The sequence below is a fragment of the Somniosus microcephalus genome, unplaced genomic scaffold (genome assembly GCF_052327205.1).
Source record: "Somniosus microcephalus isolate GS21.2 unplaced genomic scaffold, FLI_Smic_1.0 unresolved_chr3, whole genome shotgun sequence".
Classification (NCBI taxonomy): Eukaryota; Metazoa; Chordata; class Chondrichthyes; order Squaliformes; family Somniosidae; genus Somniosus; species Somniosus microcephalus.
The window spans coordinates 70,178,183-70,192,803 of NW_028225181.1; the positions used below are offsets into that span (position 1 = coordinate 70,178,183).

A 14,621-nucleotide genomic window follows, 5' to 3' on the forward strand; every position below is an offset into this window, starting at 1 on the left:
CAGTGACAACAGCTTCTCCTTGTTTGCTCGATCAAAACCTCTCATAATTTTGAGCACCTCGATCACAGCTCCACTTAACCATCTCTGCTCCAAGTTATATTGCCATTGTTTTGTGAATTATTGCTGTGATCGAGGTGCTGGATGTCCGTGCCTGGGGAATGGGACATTCTATCCTCGTGAGCACCAAGTGTCAGCATCCAGTAATCTCTGGTCAGGCACTGTCTTTTTAAACTGCCTCACCTGAGCTTTTTGACTCCGATTTCATTATTAAACACCTCAGAGTTTTTGCAGACTGACCAAGGCTGAACAGATAAATAGAAACATAGAAGATAGGAGCAGGAGTAGGCCATTCGGCCCCTCGAGCCTGCTTCACCATTCAATGAGATCATGGCTGATCATCCAAATTCAGTACCCTGCCCCTGCCTTCTCCCCATACCTCTTGATCCCTTTAGCCTTAAGAAATATATCCAACTCTTTCTTGAATATATTTAATGAATTGGCCTCTACTGCCTTCTGTGGTAGAGAATTCCACAAGTTCACCACTCTCTGGGTGAAGAAATTCCTCCTCATTTCTGTCCTAAATGGCATACCCCTTATCCTTAGACTGTGACCCCTGGTTCTGGACACCCTGACCATCGGGAACATCCTGCGTCCAGTCCTGTCAGAATTTTATAAGTTTCAATGAGATCCCCTCTCATTCTTCTGAGCTCCAGCGAGTATAAGCCCAATCGACCCAATCTCTCCTCATACGTCATTCCTGCCATCCCAGGTATCAGCCTGGTGAATCTTCGCTGAACTCCTTCCATGGCAAGAACATCCTTCCTCAGATAAGGTGACCAAAACTGCACACAATACTCAAGATGTGGTCTCACCAAGGCCCTGTACAACTGCAGCAAGACATCCTTGTTCCTGTACTCAAACCCTCTCGCTGCGAAGGCCAACATACCATTTTGCCTTCTAAACCGCCTGCTGCACCTGCATGCTTACCTTCAGCGACTGGTGCACAAGGACACCCAGGTCTCATTGCATTTCCCCTTCTCCCAATCTATTGCCATTCAGATAATCTGCCTTCCTGTTTTTGCCACCAAAATGGATAACCTCGCATTTATCCATGTTATATTGCATCTGCCATGCTTCTGCCCAATCACCCAACCTGTCCAAATCATCCTGGAGTTTCTCGGCATCCTCCTCACAGCACACATGCCCACCCAGCTTTGTGTCATCTGCAAACTTGGAGATATTACATCTAGTTCCCTTGTCTAGATCATTAATATGTATTGTGAATAGCTGGGGTCCAAGAACCGATCCCTGCGGTACCCCACTAGTCACTGCCTGCCACTCAGAAAAAGGCCCGTTTATTCCAGCTCTTTGCTTTCTGTCTGCCAACCAGTTCTCTCTCCAAGTCAATACTTTGCCCTCAATCCCATGTGCCTTAACTTTACTCGCTAACCTCTTATACGGGACCTTATCGAAAGCCTTCTGAAAGTCCAAAAGCACCACATTCACTGGTTCTCCCTTATCTATTTTACCAGTTACATCCTCAAAAAATTCCAGTAGATTAGTCAAGCACGACTTACCTTTTGTAAATCCATGTTGACTTTGTCCGATCCTGTCACTGTTTTCCAAGTGTTCTGCTATTACATCTTTTATAATGGACTCTAGCATTTTCCCCACTACCAATGTCAGGCTTACTGGTCCGTAATTCCCCGTTTTCTCTCTTCCCACCTTTTTTGAATAGTGGGGTAACATTAGCTGCCCTCCAATCCATGGGTACTGTTCCAGATTCCATCGAATGTTGGAAGATGATCAGCAATGCATCTACTATTTCTAGGGCCACTCTCTTAAGTACCCTAGGATGTAAATGATCAGGTCCTGGGGATTTATCGGCCTTCAATCCTGTCAATTTCTCTTAACACCATTTCCCTACAAATACTGATTTATTTCAGTTCCTCCCTTTCATCAGACCCTATGTTCCCCGACATCTCTGGGAGGTTATTTGTGTCCTCCTTTGTGAAGACAGAAGCAGAATATGTATTTAATTGGTTGCCATTTCTTTGTTCCACATTATAAATTCCTCTGAGTCTGACTGCAAAGGACCTACGCTTGACTTCACCAATCTTTTTCTCTTCACACATCTATGAATGCTTTTATGTTCACTGCAAGCTTACTCTCATATTCTATTTTCCCCTTCTTAATTAATCCACTTGTCCTCCTTTGTTGAATCCTAAACTGCTCCCAATCCTCAGGTTTACTGCTTTTTCTGGCCAATTTATATGTCCTCTCCTTGGATCTTATGCTATCCCTAATTTCCCTTGTTAGCCACGGTTGAGTCACCTTTCTTGTATTATTTTTATGCCAAACTGGGATGAACAAATTCTGTAGTTCATCCATGCGGTCTTTGAATGTTTGCCATTGCCTATCCACCGTCAACCCTTTGAGTGACATTCGCCAATCAATCCTACCCAACTCGCGCCTCAGACCATTGTAGTTTCCTTTATTTAAATTCTGGACCCTAGTCTCAGAGTCAGCTACTTCATTCTCCATCTTAATGAAGAATTCTATCATATTATGATCGCTCTGACCCAAGGGGCCTCGTACAACAAGATTGCTAATTAATCCTTTCTCATTACATAATACACAGTCTAAGATGGCCTGATCTCTGGTTGGTTCCTCGACATATTGGCCCAGGAAACCATCCCGTAAACACTCCGGGAATTCCTCCTCCACAGTATTGTTACTAATTTGGTTAGCCCAATCTATATGTAGATTAAAGTCACCCATGATGACTGCTGTGCCCTCATTGCATGCTTCTCTAATTTCCCTTTTAATGCCATTCGCATTACTGTTTGGAGGTTTATATACCACTCCCACTAACGTTTTCTGCCCCTTGGTATTTCTCAGTTCTGCCCACACAGATTCCACATCATCAGAGCTAATATCCTTCCTTACAATTGTGTTAATCCCTTCTTTAACCAGCAATGCTACCCCACCTCCCTTTCCTTTTTGCCTATCTTTCCTGAATATTGAATACCCCTGGATGTTGAGTTCCCAGCCTTGGCCACCCTGGAGCCATGTTTCCATTATTCCAATCAAATCATATTGGTTTACCTCTATTTGCGCAGCTAATTCATCCACCTTATTACGAATGCTCCTCGCATTAAGACACAAAGCCTTCAGGCTTGTGTTTTTAACACTCTTAGACCTATTGGAATTATTATTTACTGTGGCCATGGTTGATTTAAACCATTGATTTCTCTGACTGCCACTTTTATTTTTCTCCTTTCTATCTTTTGCTTTTATACTTGTTTCCCTTTCCACTGTCTCCCTGCTCAGGTTCCCAACCCCCTGCCATTTCAGTTTAAACCCTACCCTGTGAGGTATTACATTTTGGTAGGAAGAATGGGGAGGTCACATCACTTGGAGGGTGCGAGTCTAGGTGGGGTAGAGGAACAAAGGGATCTCGGAGTACAAATACACAAATTACTAAAAGTTGCGACACAGGTTAGCAAGGCCATAAAAAAAGCAAACCAAGCACTAGGTTTTATTTCGCGAGGTATAGAATTGAAAAGTAGTGAAGTTATGCTAAACCTGTATCGAACCTTGGTTAGACCACACAGGGAGTACTGCGTACAGTTCTGGTTGCCATATTATAAAAAGGATATAGAGGCACTGGAGAGGGTGCAGCGAAGATTTACAAGGATGATACCAGAAATGCGAGGGTATACATATCAGGAAAGGATAAACAGGCTGGGTCTCTTTTCTCTTGAAAGAAGGCTGAGGGGTGACCTAATAGAGGTCTTTAAAATTATGAAAAATGTTGACAGAGTGGATACAGAGAGAATGTTTCCACTTGTGGGGAAGAGCATAACTAGAGGCCTCAATATAAGATAGTCACCAAGAAATCCAATAGGGAATTCAGAAGAAACTTCTTTACCCAGAGAGTGGTGAGAATGTGGAACTCACTGCCACAGGGAGTGGTTGAAGCGAATAGTATCGATGCATTTGAGGGGAGGCTAGACAAGCATATGAGGGAGAAGGGAATCGAGGGTTATGCTGATAGATTTAGATGAGGAAAGACCGGAGGAGGCTCGAGTGGAGCATAAACACCGGCATGGACTGGTTGGGCCGAATGGCCTGTTTCTGTGCCGTATATCCGATGTAATCCTATGTCAAGTATCCCAGCTGGCTTAGCTCCAGGCACTTTAGCTCAGTGGGCAGCATTCTCACCTCTGAGTCAAAAGGTCGTGGGTTCAAGTCCCAGTCCAGAGACTTGAGCATAAAAATCTACGCTGACACTCCAGTACTGAGAGAGTGCTGCACTGTCAGAGGTGCCGTCTTTCGGATGAGATGTTAAACCGAGGCCCCCGTCTGCTCTGTCAGGTGGATGTAAAAGATCCCGTGGCACTACATTGAAGAAGAGCAGGGGAGTTCTCCCCGGTGTCCTGAGGCCAATATTTATCCCTCAATCAACATCACTGAAATAGATTATCTGGTCATTGTCACATTGCTGTTTGTGGGAGCTTGCTGTTGCGCCAATTGGCTGCCGCGTTTCTCACATTACAACAGTGACTACACTTCAGAAGTACTTCATTGGCTGTAAAGCGCTCTGGGACGTCCTGAGGTTGTGAAAGGCGCTATATAAATGCAAGTCTTTCTTTCTCAGCAAGAGGGCGAGTGTCAGTGGTTGGAGGGAGGAGCTCAGTGTTGTCACTGGGTGGACACAGACAGATTGAAGCTAAAAGACAGAGAATGCTGAAGTTTGGAATGATAACACCCAAAGTCAGGAGATGAGCCCTTTGCCTAGATAAGGGAGGTGGTTGCTAAGAGACCCACAGACCTAATAACACTGCAAACTGCTCAGGCAGTGTGGTAAACCACTTTTATCGTTCACTATCGTTACACTATGGTTATCACTGTTGATATCGTTACACTATGGTTATCACTGTTTACACTGTTGTATCACTACACAAGGTCACCTCTTGTCACGCTGTTATAACTGGGCTGACCACAGCTGACTCCGCCCATGGCTCCGCCTGCTTGCCCAGGTATAAAGGTGGTCGACTGGCTGGTATTCCTCCTTGTTGAACCCGATCACCCACGAGGGTGGGCTCTGTTATTTAGCCAATAAAAACCTATAGTTACTATCTTAACTCGTCGCTTTTCATTGGATGAATTGATAGGTATATCAGGCAGCAGACTTGTTGCAACATGTGAGGTCACGAGTGAGTTGGTGCCCAGACAACAGAGCCTTGGGCATTCCTGAGAGAGACAAACTGGTTCTGTAACCGGGAGAACAGGTTGAGGGAGTCACCCTACGTGGGACGGCTCGCCTGAGGTGTTAACACAGAGTCAGCCTGGGGAATGGGATGATCAATGAATCATAGAAATTTACAGCACAGAAGGAGGCCATTCGGCCCATCTTGTCCGTGCTGGCCGACAAAGAGCTATCCAGCCTAATCCCACTTTCCAGCACTTGGTCCGTAGCCTTGTAGGTTACAGCACTTCAAGTGCATATCCAAGTACTTTTTAAATGTGATGAGGGTCTCTGCCTCTCCCACCCTTTCAGGCAGTGAGTTCCAGACCCCCACCACCCTCTGGGTGAAAAACATTTCTCCTCAAATCCCCTCTCTAAGCTTCCGACCAATTACTTTAAATCTATGCCCCCTGATTATTGACCCTTCTGCTAAGGGAAATAGGTCCTTCCTATGCACTCTATCTAGGCCCCTCATAATTTTATACACCTCAATTAGGTCTCTCCTCAGCCTCCTCCGTTCCAAAGAAAACAACCCCAGCCATCTCTGCTTATATATAAAATTCCCCAAACCAGGTAACATCCTCATAAATCTCCTCTGCACCCTCTCTAGTGCAATCAGATCCTTCCTGTACTGTGGTGACCAGAACTGCATGCAGTACTCTAGCTGCAGCCTAACTAAAATTTTATACAGTTCAAGCAAAACCTCCCTGCTCTTATATTCTATGCCTCGGCTAATAAAGGCAAGTATCCCGTATGCCATCTTAACCACCTTATCTACCTGTCCTGCTACCTTCAGGGATCTGTGGACATGCACTCCAAGGTCCCTCTGATCCTCTGCACTTCTCAGTGTCCTACCATTTATAGTGTATTCCCTTGCCTTGTTAGCCCTCCCCAAATGCATTACCTCACACTTGTCCGGATTGAATTCCATTTGCCACTGTTCTGCCCACCTGACCAGTCCATTGATATCTTCCTGCAGTCTGTAGCTTTCTTCTTCATTATCAACCACACAGCCAACTTTTGCATCATCTGCAAACTTCTTAATCATACTTCCTACATTCAAGTGCAAATCATTGATTTATACCACAAAAAGCAAAGGACCCAGTATTGAGCCCTGTGGAACCCCACTGGAAACAGCCTTCCAGTCACAAAAACACCCTTCTGTAGGAGTCTACGTACTCCTAGCAAAAAATACTGCACTCGGAGAGGTTCAACAGAAAAGGTTTAATTGTTGAGGCTGCATGCTGAACACAAAATGGAGTCCGAGACCACACAAAGTACAACTGCCTTTCATCAGTGCACAGCTTCGAACCCTCCTCCCCTGCTCTGGGCTTAACTATATGCAGACCGAGTTTCTTAAAGGTGTGATGCTTCTTAAAGGCATGACGCCTGATTTATAGTCTACGGACCGGAAAGCGGGTTGTGTCCGTTCTGTGATCGGTACGCCACACTTCGACCATTACCCTTTGTTTCCTGCCTCTGAGCTAATTTTGGATCCAACTTGCCACTTTGCATTGGATCCCATGGGCTTTTACTTTCATGACCAATCTACCATGCGGGACCTTATCAAAAGCCTTGCTAAAATCCATATAGACTACATCAAACACACTACCCTCATCGACCCTCCTTCTTACCTCCTCAAAAAATGCAATCAGGTTAGCCAGACATGACCTCCCCTTAACAAATCCATGCTGTCTGTCCCTGATTATTCTAAATGAAGATTTATCCTGTCCCTCAGAATTCTTTCCAATAATTTTCCCACCACCGACGTTAGGCTGACTGGCCTGTAATTACTCAGTCTATCCCTTTCTCCCTTTTTAATCAACGGTACCACGTTAGCAGTCCTCCAGCACCACACCTGTAGCCACAGAGGATTGGAAAATGATGGTCAGAGCCTCTGCTATTTCCTCTCTTACTTATCTTAACAGTCTGGGATACATTTCACCCGGCCCTGGGGATTGAACCACTTTCAAAGATGCTAAACCCTTTAATACTTCCTCTTTCACTATGTTTATTTCATCTAATATTTCACACCCTCCTCCATGATCGCAATGTCTGCATTGACCCTTTTGTGAAAACAGAGGTAAAGTATTCATTAATATATATAGATGATGTGAGGTTAGTGTGCCCTTACCCCTGTATATTATTCAATCAGTGATTGTCCCTTTGCCAGGCCCACTGCCTGCGGCCCCTCTCCCAGATTCCTGCCCCAGCTCTGTGCTGACTGAGCTGCTCTCACCTGGGGACAGCACATCACAATCGGCCCCAGCACACCTGAGCTAGAGAGGAGGCTCTGCCCCCTTGCCGCACCGCCATTGGTTGGAGGGCTCGCCGCCAGTCAGCTCCGCCCGCGCTCTTCCTATTGGTCAGAGCTCCTGTCAGTCACAGGCCCCGCGATCACGTGCCGCGGTTCACTCCACCCCCTCGCAAAACTCACTTTCCCTCACTGATTGCGGCTCTTCACCAACACCGACTTTACAACGAAAGCCCCGTGCGGCAGCCTGGAGCTCAGGGGCCCAGCGTGCAGGCGCAGGCGTGGGGTAGGATGATTGACAGGGGCCCAGGGTGTGTGCTGAGCATGCGTGGTGCGGGCCGGGCGCCTGTGGAGCAGGAGAGGGCAGGGCCATGGGGCGTATGCGCGGAGTCAGCCACAACTCAGCGCGGCGGCCGGAGCTGATGAGAGACACAAGAACATAAGACGTAGGAGCAGGAGTAGGTCATTTCGCTCCTCGAGCCTGCTCCGCCATTCAATAAGATCGTGGCTGATCTGATCTTGACTTCAACTCCACTTATCTGCCCGCTCCCCATAACCCTTGACTCCCTTATCGTTCAAAAATCTGTCTATCTCCACCTTAAACACATTCAATGACCCAGCCTCCACAGCTCTCTGGGGAAGAGAAATCCAAAGGTCAGAGGCTGGGTATCCTGTGGCAAGTGTCTCACCTCCTGACTCCCCAAAGCCTTTCCACCATTTACAAGGCACGAGTCAGGAGTGTGATAGGATACTCTCCACTTGCCTGGATGAGAGCAGCTCCAACAACACTCAAGAAGCTCGACACCATCCAGGACAAAGCAGCCCGCCTGATTGGCACCCCATCCACCACCTTAAATATTCACTCCCTCCACCACCGGCGCGCCGTGGCTGCAGTGTGTTCCATCTACAAGATGCACTGCAGCAACTCGCCAATACTTCTTTGGCAGCACCTCCCAAGCCCGTGACCTCTACCACTTAGAAGGACAAGGGCAGCAGGCACATGGGAACACCACCACCTGTGAGTTCCACTCCAAGGTACACACCATCCTGACTTGGAAATATATCGCCGTTCCTTCATTGTCACTGGGTCAAAATCCTGGAACTTCCTCCCCAACGGCACTGTGGGAGTACCTTCACCACAAGGATTGCAGCGGTTCAAGAAGGCAGCTCACCATCACCTGCTCAAGGGCAATTGGGGATGGGCAATAAATGCTGGCCTTGCCAGCGACGCCCACATCCCATGAATGAATAAAAAATGTGTTTGATGGGACAGTGTAGAGGGAGCTGTATTCTGTATCTGTATTCTGTATCTCACCCCTGCTGTACCTGTCCTGGGAGTGTTTAATGGGACAGTGCGGAGGGAGTCTTAATCTGTATCTAACCCATGCTGATCATCCACTTAATTTATGAAATATAATAATAAACTATAACAATTTAATCTCATCTTCTAACCCTTTCTAAAATTGTGCTAGTTGCCCATGCGCTGAGTGTATCCGAGCATTGCTCCAATGGACGCCGCGCGGCTCATCCCGGTGTCTGAAATCACAGGAATCAACTTTCATTGATTTTCTCCTCCTGTTGCTTGCTCAAAATGTATCTCTGCGCTCCTCAGCCGGCCGAGACAATGGCGGTGGTTGTTACCCAGAACGCTCCACGAGGAAGAATAGGCCCTATCAATGCTGCAGGGGCTTGGTGCGCAGGCGCGGGGTGGGTCCCGCACGTGCACAGTCAGTGCCACCAGTCGGGTGATGGCGGCGGAAGGCAGACAGAAGATTCCGGAGCGGGGAGGCGGTGTTGGGGTGCAGGGTGTTGTGTCTGTGTGTTGGTAGAGACACAGAAGACAGGAGTTGGTTTCATAGGTGTTTACTAAACAAAGTCTGGTGGGGAACTAACTGATACAACACAATATACAGGCTTATATAGCCCGAGTGGCCATTACCAGCATTACAGTACACATGGGGCTCTTAAAGGCACATACACTACAATTCCTCCCCTTTTAGCCAACCAGTACATAATATTTTAAGTAATTATTAATTACATGTTACAAGAAAAATAATCTACACATTGCTGCAGTTAATTAATTATAAGTCAGTCTCTCTGGAGGCTTCCTGACTCGGTCCGGATAACGCCTCGGTGGTGTAATAGATTCTGGTGGTGTAGTAGGTTCTTTTGGCAAGGCTGATTCGGCTTGAATGCCAGTGTCGGGTTCATCGGGTTCCAGTATCACCGGATCGGAGGTAGATATGGGTATCTCTACTTCATCGTTAGGTGTATAGAGTTGTGGTGTAGGTTGTCCCTTTTCGGATGACTCTATGATTTGGTCAGCATGGCGCCTTATTATGCTTTCTCCGATGTCCACGGTATACATCAGCGATCCTAGTCGTGTGCAGATAGTTCCAGGCTGCCATTTCTCGATACGGTAGTCCCGGGCCAAAACTTGGTGACCTATCTGGAAGGTTCTAGTTGGCCTTTCATTCATGCCTTGAAACTGCCGGTTCTCCACGTCCCTTCTGATGTTGGGCTTGATCAAATCCAGCCGACATCTTAGGCTTCTATTGAAGAACATCATGGCGGGAGTTTGGTTTGTAACCATATGTGTTGCATTCCTGTATGCGAACAAGAAGTTATCCACCTTGTGCTGAAGTTTTATGTCTTCATTACCCATGGCCTTTATGGCCTTCTTGAAGGTCTGGACAAACCTTTCAGCCAATCCATTGGTGGCGGGATGGTATGGGGCGGACGTGTAGTGCTTAACCCCATTGTTTTTTAAGAACTTCCTGAATTCTTCGGACACAAATTGCAGTCCATTATCAGAACAGATCTGTTCCGGCAGCCCATTCCTGGCAAATATGGTCCTTAATACTGTGATGGTTTTTTCCATGGTGGTGGAGGACATCTTTATTACCTCCAGCCACTTGGAGTGTGCATCAACCGCGATTAAGAACATTGAGTCCATAAATGGACCAGCAAAGTCGATGTGTACCCTTTGCCAGGGAGATGAGGGCCACTCCCATGGATGTAGAGGGGCTTGGGGTGGAGCGTTTTGGAACTTCTGGCATCCTAGGCAGCTCTTGGTCATTTCTTCGATGTCTCCATCGATACCTGGCCACCATACAAATGCCCTGGCTAGGTTCTGCATTTTCACTCCACCCAGATGCCCCTCGTGAAGCTCCTTTAGAACTTTATCCTGGAGTTTGGGTGGAATCACCACTCTGGATCCACACATCAAGGTTCCTCGGCACACTGACAGCTGTTCTCTTCTTTGCGAGAATGCTGGCAACAGTGGTTCGCCATGTGCTGGCCATCCCTTCACTGTTAAATCGTAGACTCGTGAGAGAGTCGGGTCATTTCTAGTTTCCCTTTCAATGGTAGAATTTGTTACTCGTAGACATTCGACTATGGTAGAGTGGAAAATCTCCACTGGGTCTACGGTAGGTGCTTCTTCTACCGTTGGCAACGGTAGGCGCGATAACCCATCAGCATTCCCATGCTGTTTTGATCCTTTGTATTCTATGTTGTATTGGTGTGCCCCTAGAAAAGGGGACCACCTCTGTAGCCTTTGCGCTGTCATAATGGGAACACCCTTTTTAGGGTTGAATATGGAGATGAGGGGCTGATGGTCAGTCAACAAGGTAAATTTTTGTCCGTGTAGGTAATGGTTGAATTTCTTCACTCCCCATACCAGGCTGAGTGCTTCCCTGTCGATTTGGGCATAGTTACGCTCAGCTGAGTTCAATGAGCGTGACGCAAAAGCTATCAGCCGTTCTGAGCCATCAGGGAATTTATGCGATAATACTGCTCCTGCGCTGTAAGGGGATGCATCGCATGCCAGTCTGATTGGCAGTGATGGGTTGTAATGAGCCAAAACTTCTTTGGACATGATTAAGTCTTTGCACTTATGGAAGGCACGTTTACAGTCTTCGCTCCATTTCCAAATTACTCCTGTTTGTAGCAGTTCATTAAGAGGGTGTAGAAGAGTTAATAATTTCGGTAAAAATTTATGATAGTAATTTATTAATCCCAGGAACGACCTTAATTGTGAAACATTTTCAGGTGCTGGGGCTTTTATGACCGCTTCAATTTTTTCAGGTGACTTATGCAACCCTTCCTTATTAATTATGTGGCCACAATATGATATTTGATTTTGGAAAAATTCGCACTTGTTGCGATTTGCTCGTAGGCCCCGTTCTCTCAGCCTAGTGAGCACCTGTTCCAAATTGGCAAGGTGCTCGTTGTCGTTTTCTCCTGTTACAAGGATGTCGTCTAGGTAGCATTGAGTCCCCGGAATCCCTTGGAGGACTTGCTCCATAGCTCTTTGCCAGATAGCTGGAGCGGATGCTACTCCGAAAACCAGTCGATTGTACTGGTACAGACCTTTGTGTGTATTTATCGTGAGATATTTTTTAGAGGCCTCTTCAACCTCCATCTGTAGATATGCCTGTGCCAAGTCAATTTTGGTCAAACGTTTCCCTCCGGATAGTGAGGCGAAAATATCTTCTATCCTCGGAAGAGGATACTGTACCGTGTGAAGGACCAGGTTTACAGTCACCTTGAAGTCGCCACAGATGCAAATTTTTCTCTGTTCTTCAGATTTATCATTATCCAATGCTTTCTTCATGACTGGAACGATGGGTGTTGCCCACTCGCTCCAATCTATTTTGGATAATACGCCTGCCTTTTCCAAATTCTCCAGCTCTGCCTCGACTGCTGGACGAATTGCGTATGGCACCGGTCTTGCCTTAAAAAACTTGGGAATTGCTGCATCTTCCACTTTTATTGAGGCGGTGATGCCTTTTAAGGTTCCTAGTTTCTCTTGAAACACTTCTTTGGCGTTGGCCAAGATGTCTTTTAATCGTTCAGGTATGACGTCATCATCGTTTTTGTTCTTACTGGTCACCGTCAGTGCCTGAATGGAGTGCCAGTCTAAATGTATTTTCCTGGTCCATTCACGTCCCAACAGTGGTGGACCACCATCTTGTAGAATGTATAAATACAACTTTTGTATTTCTTTGCCGTTGTATACAACAGGCACCCTTACTTTTCCTTTGGGGTATACTTTCTGCCCCATATATGTTTTCAAGATAATGGATGTGTCTTTTAAAGGTATATGCGGAAATAGCTGCTCGTAATCCCGTCGATTTATGACGGTCAGAGCTGATCCTGTATCTAGCTCCATTTTAACTGGGGACCCTGCTATCGTGAGGGTAACCCAAATGATCTGGTAATCATCTTTGGCAATTACATTATGTAATTTGAGACAGCTTAGTCTCTTGTTTTCGGAGTCGCTATCGCTCTTCTGGTCTTCAGAGCTACTGTCCGTCATCATTTGTACCTTTCTGTACTTTTCTTTATTGATTTTTTTTTTCCTGTCTGTGGATTTTTTTTGTCCAGATCGGCATACCCGTGCAATGTGTCCAATCTTTCCGCATTGCTTGCATGCTTTGTCCCTGAACCAGCAGTCCCTCTGGTCATGGGTGGATCTGCCGCAGCGATAACTTCTCTCAAAACCGTGTGTCATTTCATGGGTGCCGAAGTCCTGTGTCTTTTGTTGTATCTCTGCAGCTCCTCTTGCGGCTGCTTCGTATGATACAGCCATACTGAAAGCCTTGTCCAGTGTTAAATCTTTTTCAGAAAGCAGCCTTTTCTGTGTTCCTTCACTTAAGAGACCGCAGACGAATTTGTCTCGAAGATAATCTGCTAGTCCTGCCCTGAATTGGCAGTGTTTTGATAGCTTTCTTAATTCGGTGAGGTAATCAGCGTTACTTTCATTCTTGTGTTGATTTCTCTTGAAGAATTTGAATCTTCCCCTATCAGCAGCGGTGCTGGGTTTAAGTGCTCCTGTAGGGTATCAACAATTTCTTTAAAATTCTTGTCCTTTGGTTTGGCTGGAGTGATTAAATTTCGTAACAGCCCGTATGTCTTAGCGCCCATTAGATTTAGTATTACTGAAGCTTTTTTTTCATCTTCTATTCAATTTGCGGTGCAATATACCTCCACTCTTTCCACATATGTGGTCCAATCCTCTATCTCGTTATCAAAAGCAGCAATATTGCCAGACTTAGGCATCCTAGAAAAAAAATGGCGCTTCCCGCGCTTTTCTTTCTTTTCTGCAGAAAAGATATGGCGCTTCCCGTGCTTCCCCGCCGCTGCTGCCGATGACAACGCTGTTTCCCGCGGTTTCCATTCTTTTTATTTATTTATTTACAGTTGGAGACTCGTTCCCGCCGGACTCTCTCTCTAGGTCTGAACGCCGACCTGCTAGCAGCGCCGGCCGTCTTCCGAGTGCTCCCTCCCCGTCTGTTACTGCTTGCCTCTGCTTTCGCTGCTTGGTCCAGCTGTAGAGCCAGCCGCTGGAGCCCCAGCCCGACGCCCAGGAAGGATTATTGCAGTACCTGCCACCAGCTTGGCTAGCTGGTGAAACTACAGCTTTTTCTTTTTCTTGATTTTTCTTCAACTTTGGACGCCAGAGGAATCGATGTCCTTGAGGTGCTGCCAAATTGCAGGTAAGTCCGTTTCCAATTCGTCGCCACTGTTGTGTCTGTGTGTTGATAGAGACACTGAAGACAGGAGTTGGTTTCATAGGTGTTTACTAAACAAAGTCTGGAGGGGAACTAACTGATACAACACAATATACAGGCTTATATAGCCCGAGTAGCCATTACCGGCATTACAGTACACATGGGGCTCTTAAAGGCACATACACTACACAGGGGAGCAATGGAACCGGCGGGGAGGTTTTATAAACACCCGGTGTAGGCCTCAAGCCCCCGAATAAGTACCTACGGTTCCCACGTTTGCCACGAGTGGGGCAGCGGCTGCGGGACTTTCTCCCGGTGACAGGCCCGGCTCAACGGCCGCCATCTTGAGAGGCCGAGTGTGCAGCGGGGCGCATGTGCGGCCCCCTTGGGCCAGGGAGCAGGAGGAGCGAATGTTGTCAATTTCTGTCCTGGACTCTCAGTGATGGCTTTTGTAAATTCCTTTCACAGACTGTGAGATGGGCGGGATTGACAGACGGGGAAACTCAAACCAAACATCACATCAAGAGCTGAGAGAGTCACTCCATCAGGACCTGAAATTCATCGGCCTTTTGAGTGTGGAAGGAGAAATGTTTGG

The 14,621-nt window shown here is 46.7% G+C and overlaps 1 protein-coding gene across 1 annotated transcript in view; it reads right to left on the bottom strand.

The window, feature by feature from the left end:
• Nucleotides 1-14,621, bottom strand: part of LOC147091915 (uncharacterized) — a 290,506-nt gene that overhangs the window by 251,909 nt on the left and 23,976 nt on the right. The gene's annotated exons all lie outside the window — the stretch shown is intronic.